Below are 11,150 nucleotides of genomic sequence, written 5' to 3'. Positions count from 1 at the left end.
CAAAGCCCTCATTGACTTTTTTTTTTTTTAATTCAATTTGGAAAGGAACATGTGGACTGGGAGAGAGGTGCTGATACCCTGCCACAAATCCGTGTAAATTTGATGAATGGTGGGTAAATGTGGTGATGACAGTTCAAGAAAGTGGACCTACTCTAAGTTGGCATTTATAGGCTGAGATGTAGGAGCGATGTAAGAGGAGAGAGGAGCACTTGACATGGTACACCTGATGAGAAAGGAGGGTCAGGATCGATGGGATTCCTTGGTTGTGTTTTTCCTTCTGTTTAAGACTGACATTCAGCAATGGTTTCGTCATCATGATGCACTGTTTCTATCACTAATAAAACTTTGCATTTTTGATGACACAGGTATGCTAGTAGTAATAATAATAATCTTTTCTACTATAGGCACAAGGCCTGAAATGTGTGGGTGGGGGCTCGATGTTCACATCAGCCCCAGTGTCTAACTGGTACTTACAGGTGAAATGCTTCACAGTATTTCATCTGCCTTCATGTTCTGAGTTCAAATTCTGTTGAGGTCAGCTTTGCATTTCAACCTTTTGGGGTTGATAAAATAAGTACCAGTTGACTACTGGGTTTGATGTAATTGACTGTCAGCCTCTCCCAAAATTTCAGGCCTTGTGCCTTATTATTATTATTAGGTAGTGAGCTGACAGAATTGTTAGCATGTCTACATAATGTAGTGTTCATCAAAAATTTTGTTAATTGTAATTGTTTTAGATGTTTACATAATTTTTATGTAAATCACCACTGTTCTTTGTTTTTGTATTGTCCTAAATGTTCTTTGCAGCCCTTGAGGCTAATAAAGAAATCTTAGAATAATTTCATTATTATTATTAGTGTAAAAAAGGCAAGCTAGCAGAATCATTAGCATACTGGGCAAAATGCTTAGCAGCATTTCATATCTTTATACTCTGAGTTCGAATTCCACTGAAGTTAACTCTGACTTTCATCCCCTTGGGGTTGATGAAGTATGTAGCAGTTGAGCACTTTAAGTCAATTTAACTTACCTTTACCAAAATTTCTGGCCTTGTGCCAAAATTTGAAATCATTATCATTATTACTATCATTATTATAATGTAGTAAAAGAGATTGTGTGGTGGTCTAGACTGAAAGGGTTGAAGACATACTTTCTTCTTTGGCCTATTCTTCATCAACTTTTTCAGATACCATCTAAAAAGGAAAGTGAGGGTTGAGAGAGAGGTGCTGACTTTCATCACATTTGTTGAAAGGTAGGTGAATGTGGCAAAGATGTTCTTTATCAATGGGCCTTCTTTGAGCATGTGCATTTGAGCTTCCAAGGCCGAGAGAGAGAGCCCTTGCCCTTGTGGTCGGGGCACTTATGGATTTTTCTTGGGGTCTCCATGAGTAGCCCTGAGTTACTTGCCTCTTTTAGTCATTTTCTTTGTTATATTTTTTTATTGTTATTGACTTTTTACACAACACTTTATGTAACCTCCACTTTGTCCTTCATGTTTTGAAATGTCCAATCTTAATTTTGTGGCTAATAAAGAAAGGATTATTATTATTATTATTATTATTATTATTGGATTTGTGTCCCATGGGCAGCCTTTGACTTTTTCTGTTGAAACAGTTTTATCCCAATATTTACATGCTATAATATATAGCTTTATTTTTTAAGATGGTGAGCTAGCCCAATTGTTAGCACACTGGACACTGGATTCAATAAATTAAGTACCAGTAAAACATTGGATCAATGTAATTGACTAGACCCCACTACCCAAAATTTGAGGCCTTGTGCATATAGTAGAAAAGATTGTCATTATTACTTCTAGCATACTTGTGTCATCAAAAATGCTAACAGTTTTATTAGTGATAGAAAGTGGAGGCAGATGGCCTAGTGGTTAGAGCAGTGAACTTGCGGTCGAGGAATTGTGAGTTTAATCTTAGACCGGGCGATGTGTGTGTTTATGAATGAAACACTGAAGCTCTACACGGCTCCGGCAGAAGGTTATGGCAAACTTCTGCTGACTCTTTCGCCATAACTTTCTCTCACTCTTTCCTCCTGCATCTTGCAGCTCACCTGCAATGTACCAGCATCTCATCCAGGTGGGGAACCTATACACCAAGGAAACCGGGAAACCAGCCCTTATGAGCCAGACATGTCTCGAGAAGGAAGAAGGAGTGATAGAACAGTGCATCAAAATTGCTGAATGTCGGCCGTTGACTAATATGTATGTGCTTACAATTGAAGCACTTGAACAGATGCAGTCATAATGACTCTATTGAAAATATTGTCATTTACATAATATTATGTATACATATAACATCCAATTTTCCATGCTAGTATGGATCAGAGAGATTTTGTATGGCTGGAAGCTTTTCTTGTGATCATCCCTCACCTGGTCCTCGTGACCAGACATGTTTTCATGAATGTTTGGAACCAAAGAGTACTTTTCTGATGACAATGGTACTCGCAATTATCACACCATATCAAGACAAGAAGGTAGTAAAACATACATACAAACATAAGTAGGTTTATTTATCTGTCTGTCTGTTTATCTATATCTATTTATCTATCTATCTGCCTAAATATCTATCTGTCTACTTATATATCTATCTTTCTAACTGTCTATCTATTTGTCTGTCTATCAATCTATATATATATCTCTCTGTCTGTCTATCTATCTCTCTGTCTGTCTATTTATCTATCTGTCTGTATCTATTTATCTGTCTATTTATCTATCCATCTATCTGTCCGTCTATCTGTCCGTCTGTCTATCTGTCTATATACATATATATATATATTTCATTAATGAGAGAAATGGAAGATAGAAGATACAAGAAGGTTTATTGATCATTACAATTGTTTCAACTCATCTAGCATTGATCCCTCACAGGTGAGATACTGAAAATCTGGTTTAGGTGTGTATCTGTCAGTATAGTTGTGTCTTCTTGGGTGGTTACAAGATGTATCTTGTAAAAATAACGTCTGTGTTGCAAGATTTCTTCTCAGTATATGTATACAACAAATTAAGGGATACAGCTTCATTATAATAGATTACAAATTTCAGACGCCAAAAGAAACAAATACACAATACAGAGTAAAAAATTATATATATATATATATATATATATATATATAAATGAACAGACAACCTCAAGATGCTGTACCTTTCAGATGAGATGACAAAGGGCAGAGGAACCTGGTGCTTTACCGTACTCAAGAAGACCTGAATTCTACAACAGAAGTGTTAAGGCCACTCTCCCTGGTGAAGAGGATTGGCATGCAAGATTCTTGTGCCATAAAAGCATTCATGCTGATGCTACATCAAAGCATTTGGGCAGTACGACATTGAAAGTATAAAGTGGTTGGCATTGGGAAGGACATCCAGCCATAGAAACCATACCAAATCAGACTGGGACCAGTTGCAGCTCTCTGGTTTTCCAGCTCTTGGAAAACTGTCCAACCCATTCCAGCATGGAAAACAGAAATTAAATGATTACAAGGAGTAATATATACATAGATGTTGTTTGTCTTCTCCTTATGCAGAGTTTGACCACCACCTGTACCTACACCTTAGAACCATCATGACATCTGATGTGGCTTTTTAAATGAGACAATGTTCTGAAAAGATATCCACATAGATTGCATATCCGATTTGGACCACCAAGAGCTGCAGATAAGTTCTGATCTTTGTGGATCTTAAAATGTCTTTTGAGGCCTCTGTTAGATTTATACACCTTCTGGCATACATTGCATTTAAAGGTGTGCACAGTCATATAAGGCAGAATAGAGATGGTATGGCCATATTGTTTGAACGGCAGATGAATACATGTCCAAACAGCTGTTTTGTGGTGAGCTTGCAGAGGGGGAAACACTATCAGCATAAACCTAAAAAAAAGGTTTAAGGACGACGTAAGGATACTACGAAGTTGCTTGGAATGGATCCAGAGGACATAGAAACCCTTGCTTCAGATCAAGCTGGATGGTGAACAAAAGTGTAGAGTGGAGTGAAAGTGTTTGAAGAGGCCAGGAGAGCACATGCATAACTCAAAAGAGATTTAAGGAAGAATGTTACAATCAAGAAGGTTTTTTTTTGTGTGCACAGTTTGTGTCAGACCATGCCTTTCTTTTGCTGGGCTCAAATCTCATTTGTGAACCCATGGAAAACGAACCTCCACCAACTAATATGCCTATATACATACACACTTACATACATATGTATTCATATACGTAGTACACACATATGTATATGTATTGCATATAGACATATATAATCACACAAAAGCCCATACATACACACACAGACACACAGCCACACACACACACACAAACACATGCCTATTTATAATAGTCTTCATTTAGTTTGTGGCATTGTTCTCTCTTGGAGTATAGTAGAAGACATTTGCCAAAGGTGCCTACATACATACATATAATTTATAAATGTTACATGAACAATGATATTTTAAAAAGAAAATGAGTTTAATATTTAATTTCATACATTCATGAAATTGATAAATTGAATAAAATGTACAATAAAAATTTGCAGCTTCATTTTGATTAAATTACAGTGACTTCATCAAAAAAACCCTCTCACCACAGTTCACCAGCCTTTGACATCTCTGGCTGTCACTCACTCCCACACCGTTTGTTTATTTAAGCTTCCTTCTACCAGGGTGACAGAAGTGTGAAAAGCATCACCTTTTAATATATGTGTGGTTATCAAGGTGGCGATCTGGCAGAACTGCTAACATGCCAGACAAAATGCTTGCTGGCATTTCATCTGTCTTTACATTCTGAGTTCAAATACCACAGAGGTCACCTTTACCTTTCATCCTTTTACAGGATCAATAAAAATAAGTACCAGTCAAATACTGGGGTCAATGTAATCAACTGCTCCCTCCTCCAAAATTCAAGGCCATGCACCTATAACAGAAAGGGTCATCATTGCTATCATTATTGTAATTACCTATTTCTTTACTACCCACAAGGGGCTAAACATAGAGAGGACAAACAAGGACAGACAAACGGATTAAGTCGATTATATCGACCCCAGGGCGTAACTGGTACTTAATTTATCGACCCCGAAAGGATGAAAGGCAAAGTTGACATCCGCGGAATTTGAACTCAGAATGTAACAGCAGAAGAAATACTGCTAAGCGTTTTGCCCGGCGTGCTAACGTTTCTGCCAGCTCGCCGCCTTTTTGTTATTACCATCACAGCAGTGAGTTGGCAGAATCATCCCCAAACCAGACAAAATGCTTTAGTTGTATTTCTTCTGGTTCCTTATGCTCTGAATTCCAATATTATAGAAGTCAACTTTGCCTTTCAATCTCTCAGGATTGATAAAATAAGTACCAGTTGAGCACTTGGGTCAATGTAATTGACATGCCCTTCCCTTGAAATTGCTAGCCTTGTGCCAAAATTTGGGACCATCATCATCCTATTATTATTATTATTAAGGTGGTGAGCTGACAGAATTATTAGCATGCCAGGCAAAATGCTAAGCTGCATTTTGTCCATCTTTATGTTCTGAGTTCAAATTCCATCAAGGTCAACTTTGGCTTTCATACTTTCGGGGTTGATAAAATAAGTGCCAGTAGAACACTCAGATTGATGCAATCAACTTAACCCATGCCTCAAAATTGCTGGCCTTAGGCCAAAATTTGAAATCATTATTATTATTAATATTATTATTGCAAGAGCCTGTAGATCGGTGGGAAGGACAAGAAGAAATCAATTGTTCTTCTGTATCCAAGAAATCTATGGCTTTATGTGTGGAGTACCATAGATTATTATATGTGATATCATTCAGTGGATCTTATTTAAAAATTTTCTTTTGTGTTGTTGTCTTTTATTGTTGTCTGTTCCTTAATATATCTTCATTGTTAGGTTAATCACTTCCTTTTACTTGATAATTAACCCTCCAAATAGCTCATCAGTTGTTTTATTTAATATTTTATATTCATATTTTCATAATTCATATTGCATTTATATTGACCATATCTTGGATCCTTATGGTTAATAAAATAAAAAATGATTGGCAGAACAATTAGAGAGTCAAACTAAAATTAAATACCTTGCAATATTTGTTTCAGTTTTTACATTCTGTGTTCAAATCCTGCTGACAGCTGCATTGCTTTTCATCATGTTTGGGTCAATAAAATCAAATGCTAGTCTAGAACTGGAATCAATTTAATCAATAATTCCCTTCCTTAAAATTCTAGCCTTGCAAAAAAAAAAAAAGGCCCCACACTGGCAAAATTGCTAGCTCTCTGGACAAAATGCTTATTAGTATTTCATCTGTCTTTACTTTCTCAGTTCAAATTCAGGTGAGGTCAACTTTGCATTTTATCCTTTTGGGGGTTGATGGAATAAGAATCTGTTAAGCACTGGGGTCAATGTAATTGACAATCCCTCACCCACAAAACTTCAGGCATTGTACTTACAGTAGAAAGGATTATTATTATTATTATTATTATTATTATTATTATTAAGGAAGTGAGCTGGCTGAATCATTAGCATGCTAGGTGAAATGTTTAGTGGTATTTCATCTGTCTTTCCATTGTAAGATCAAATTTTGCAGAGGCCAACATCCTTTCGGAGTTGATAAAATAAGTACCAGTTCAGCACTGAGGTTGATGTAATCAACTTACCCACTCCCCTGAAATTTCAGGTCTTGTGCCTATAATTATTATTATTATTATTATTAATATTGCATGAGAGAGCAGCGCACACCATTAGAGTGACATTGGGGTACAAATATACTAAGCTCAATATAGCCATCATGACTACCCATCATGTATCACAACCATATGTACATGACATGGTGATTCCATGTCAAGATAAACAGCACATGACATTGCAGGTGGGGCCCGGTTGAGTAGCCCATCTCACTCAGGGATTGTTTAAAGATATTGGACAAAACACCCATGTTTCCAGGTGAATTATCCAAACCTCAAAGAATTCCTCTCAACCCATGACTATGATGCTCTCCCACTACTGCTCATGATCAGAGATGCATATATCGTCAGCTACTAAGGGACATGCTCAACTATTTAAGGTGAAACAACTGACAAACAAATCTGTGGTACTGAGCAGAATATTTGCTGTAACCTGTCTTTTATACCAAGACAAAACAATGCACATGATAACATTTCCAATCAGTTAAGATCAGAAACCATGAGAGCCACTGCCTGGTAATGCATCAGGGCATAGCAGAATAATTGCTGTAGCCAATTTCTTTTATACCAAGACAAAACAATGTACATGATAACACTTCCAATCAGTTAAGGTCAGAATCCATGAGAGCCTGATACTGAATGTGGTACTCACCAGGCAATCAGATAAGTTTATCATGAAGACACTTACATAGTGCCTTCCTTTGGTAAAGAAGAGTGAATAATACCGAAAGATTTGAAGATCTCTCTGGTCATGCTCTCTTCAACTTTCTCAAGAACTACTTGAAGAAAAGCTGTGAGTGAAAATGGAGGCAAATTCTATGACAGGCTGATGGGAATGGTAAAATAGACATGGCTAAATAGACCTATGTTAACTATGCTGGCAGTAGGAACTAAAAGAAGGCAACTATCATTTGTGCATCAGAATAATATTGGAATTTTGTGTGGGGTTCTTCAAATCCTTAAATCAATCTGTACTGCTGTTTTCTCACCATTTTGAATGTTTTCTTTCTGTTATTTTGCCTTTATTTTTATTGTTTTATTATTGTGATTTATTGTTACTGTTGATTTTGCAATTTTTACTTGATGTATATCCTCTATTGTTTTTATATTTTTCCCCAACTTATAATGTTCTTAACATTTAAGGCATAAAGCATTTTAGTGCTAGAAAGAAAATAATTCAAATAGGAGAGGCATGCAAGAAAATAATGACAGCATCAACATTCCATCATCGTTTGCTCACTCTGTGGGAAAAAAAAAACAGAATAGCTTGATTTGAACCAATCAAAGAATAGGAAATGTTGTGGATGAGATATGCTACAAAAGATAGTGCCTCCTTACTCAAACAAGTTCATCATGGAAAAAACAAGGAGGAAGGTGACATCCTTGTTTGTAAAAGAAAGAGAAATCAAACACAACCAGATTGGGCTTCCATATATCATCAAAGGAAGAGCTGAATGAGACCCTGACCAATATATAAAATGTATCTTCCACTGAACAAAATAGGTCATGAAAGCAAGTGCCTGGTTTTTGAAAGCAAGGGCTAAGTATTGATACAGGTGGAATTGGTATGCTACAAACCTGTTCAAAGGTTTGTGTTGCAATAAACAAAACTTTGACAAATCAGAATTACAACCATAAATATTGGCACAAATATCAACTCTTGACTCATTACCAATTTCCAAAGACAAGCTGGATCAATAAGTATGCAAGTCTTTGGATATGCATTGACATTCGGGTTCTAATGACTTCCTTAAATCTCTAAGATATGTCATAGCTGATCCCTATTGAAAGAGAGAATAGCAGTTAGATAGGTGGTTTAGAAGGCCTACTCATTACATGCGTGGTGGTAATAGATACTGAACGGTCATCTGTTTGAAAGAAGATGGAAGGTAGAAGAAAAGAAAGGGTTACAGATGATGACACCAGATGAAGTGGAAATAAAACAACAGAACGTGTGGAAACTTTGCGATCACTATTTCCAAAGATTTATCACTCACAGATCTGAGAAGTAAGAAAATTGAAGCAAATAAAATCACCTTGCCTTCCTCGGTGCTGCTACATCAGGGAGTCTATAACAACCCAGAAACCGAGGGATTTCTGCCACTAGCACAAAATCGACCAACGGCTTCGACTTATAGTGCTACTCATTTGTCTGGTAATAAAGAGAGGGGGATACAGAATTGGTTGAGCAAACGTGAAGAATGGAAGCAAATAGAAAAAAAAAGAAGAGAAAGAATGATGGTCCTTACGAAGATGCGTTCATCCTCGGTGTGTGTCTGAAACGGAAATTTATGGTGTTACGAAAGCAGAAAACTTGTTTATTTCATTGAATATTACCAGAAGAAACCATGGAACGTAACATGTTGACTGAAAAAGGAGTGGGGCATAAGTACTAGGACCATGAAGATGATCGACATTTGATGTATATACTTATTTTTAACTATACAGAAGATTTTTGTCAATAATTACTTCGCTAGCGTTGCTAATAACAAAGAAGTAGTGAATACGAGAAACAAAACTGAGAAAATATTTACTTAAGAAAAGTTTGTATCCAGCATAAACAGCCGCCAGAGGTCTTTATCTACGAAGTGATAGGGCGAAAAGTAAATATTTCTGCATGGCCAAAGCTACAGTAATTTTCCTTATAATCTTAAAGCAACAACAGGTGCAGCTTGGCTGACGTGTGGAGCTATATACACCAGCTCAAAGACTCAATTGCAATATGGATGGCATAATACGAGAGTTCACAGTGAAGGAAATTTGTGGTGTTTGCCGTTGGCTCATAGTCATAATTGTGGGTCATAACAGGCAGCAGATGAACGCCAAAACAACAATAAACGTTATATAATTGGCAAAGTCTGCATGGAAATGCAAGACATAATGATAACTGAATGCCACCGGATCATTGAAGAGCAGTGGTTTTTCGTAAGTGCAGAAAGAAAAGCAATTAGAATACAAAACCCAACTGATACACGTGAAGCAGTAATGATTTTAGAGGGAAAGAACTTGATAAACCGATATAGAGAAAACAGCAACAACATAATCAATAGGTCGCAGAAATTCCTTTTCTTAAACCACCACCAGTTGGATATTCGGAAATAGAGGAAGGGATCACTTCGTCTTTAGTTCTGTTAGTTTTAACCAACAGTAGAAATTCGGCCTCATTATCTTGGAACAAAGAGGAGGAGAACAATAGACAGGGCTGGTAAATTGTCGGGAACAGTGAAGGTATTATAAATTATATAAGAAAAAAAGAAGAATCCAGAAATTAAGACAAATAGAATGTACAAGTTAGAAACCCATCGAGACTACTAGAGCTTCACAGACGTTTGTAAGAGCAGCTTTAATCTTAAAGAGATAATGGAAAATACAAAGTTAGACGTAATAATTGAAGAAACGGAAAGAGTTCAAAAGATACCCACGTGGTCGGCTGTCGATGAAAACCACACAAAAAGTTAATCATTACACGAAAAGTATCTGCCTAGAGGATGTGGAACACGACTTGCACCACCAGACGCAAAATTTGCTGACGGGCGACTTCAGTTGCCCAAAGATAGCAGGATGGCCGGCTTATAAGTAGCAGGAAGACGTGTTTGCCACAGTGATGGTAGCACTCCAAAACGAATGTCTTTGAGATATTGTGAAAAATACCTGTTGTTATCAATATTATTATTTGCCTTTTATTCTTTGGAGGTCTATAAAATAAAGTGCCAGTTATATACTATGGTGGATATTATCAAGCACATGATTCCGCTCAATGTTAGAGCCCTTGTGTCTTAATTTAGAAAATATCAATGTTATCATATCTATATTTCGTCCGTCCTTACGGTCTGAGTTCAAATTCCGCCGAGGTCGATTTTGCATTTCATTCATTCGGAGACGATGAATTCGGTATCAGTCACGCACAGGCCTTCTGTCTTATAGTAGAAAAGACTATATCTATATTTAAAGCAGAGAGCTGGCAGAGTCGTTAGCACGTCGAGCAAAATGCTTAGCGGCATTTCGTCCGTCTTTTATGCTACCGAGGTCGACTTTACCATTCATCATTTCGAGGTCGATAAGATAAGCACCAGTGGAACACTGAGGTGGAGGTCGATGTAATAGATTAACTCCTTCCCCCAAATTGCTGGCCTTGTGCCAAAATTTGAAACCAATATATATAATACCTATATTTTCCAGCGAGTTCAAATCCGCTGAGGCTGAATTGGATTCCGTTTCTTCAGGATCAATAAAATTTAAGTGCCAGAGATGTCCTGAGACAGATATAAAACGAATACAAAGCCTTCCCTGAAAATCAGTGGTCGTCTGTCTCAACTTACGAATCATTATTACAGCAATATTTTCTGTTTACTTTCTGAGTTTTAAATCGCACAGAGGTCGACTTGGCTTTCATCTTTTCCATAACTGACAAAAATAAACTACAAATCTCGTAATTGGGGTAGATTAATCTATTAATGCTTTTTCACTCAAATACTGTGTCCCATG

General features: G+C 36.9%; 1 long non-coding RNA gene across 1 annotated transcript; it reads left to right on the top strand.

Moving 5' to 3' along the window:
• The first annotated feature begins 558 nt into the window (after positions 1 to 558).
• On the top strand, positions 559 to 6,603 carry LOC118763234. Its single transcript, XR_004998984.1, has 3 exons — positions 559 to 580; positions 1,254 to 1,259; positions 6,373 to 6,603. It is a non-coding gene; the product is annotated as an uncharacterized LOC118763234 (long non-coding RNA).
• The last annotated feature ends 4,547 nt before the right edge of the window (positions 6,604 to 11,150 follow it).

This window comes from Octopus sinensis, linkage group LG4 (genome assembly GCF_006345805.1).
Source record: "Octopus sinensis linkage group LG4, ASM634580v1, whole genome shotgun sequence".
NCBI lineage: Eukaryota > Metazoa > Mollusca > Cephalopoda > Octopoda > Octopodidae > Octopus > Octopus sinensis.
This window is presented reverse-complemented; position numbering and strand designations above follow the sequence as displayed.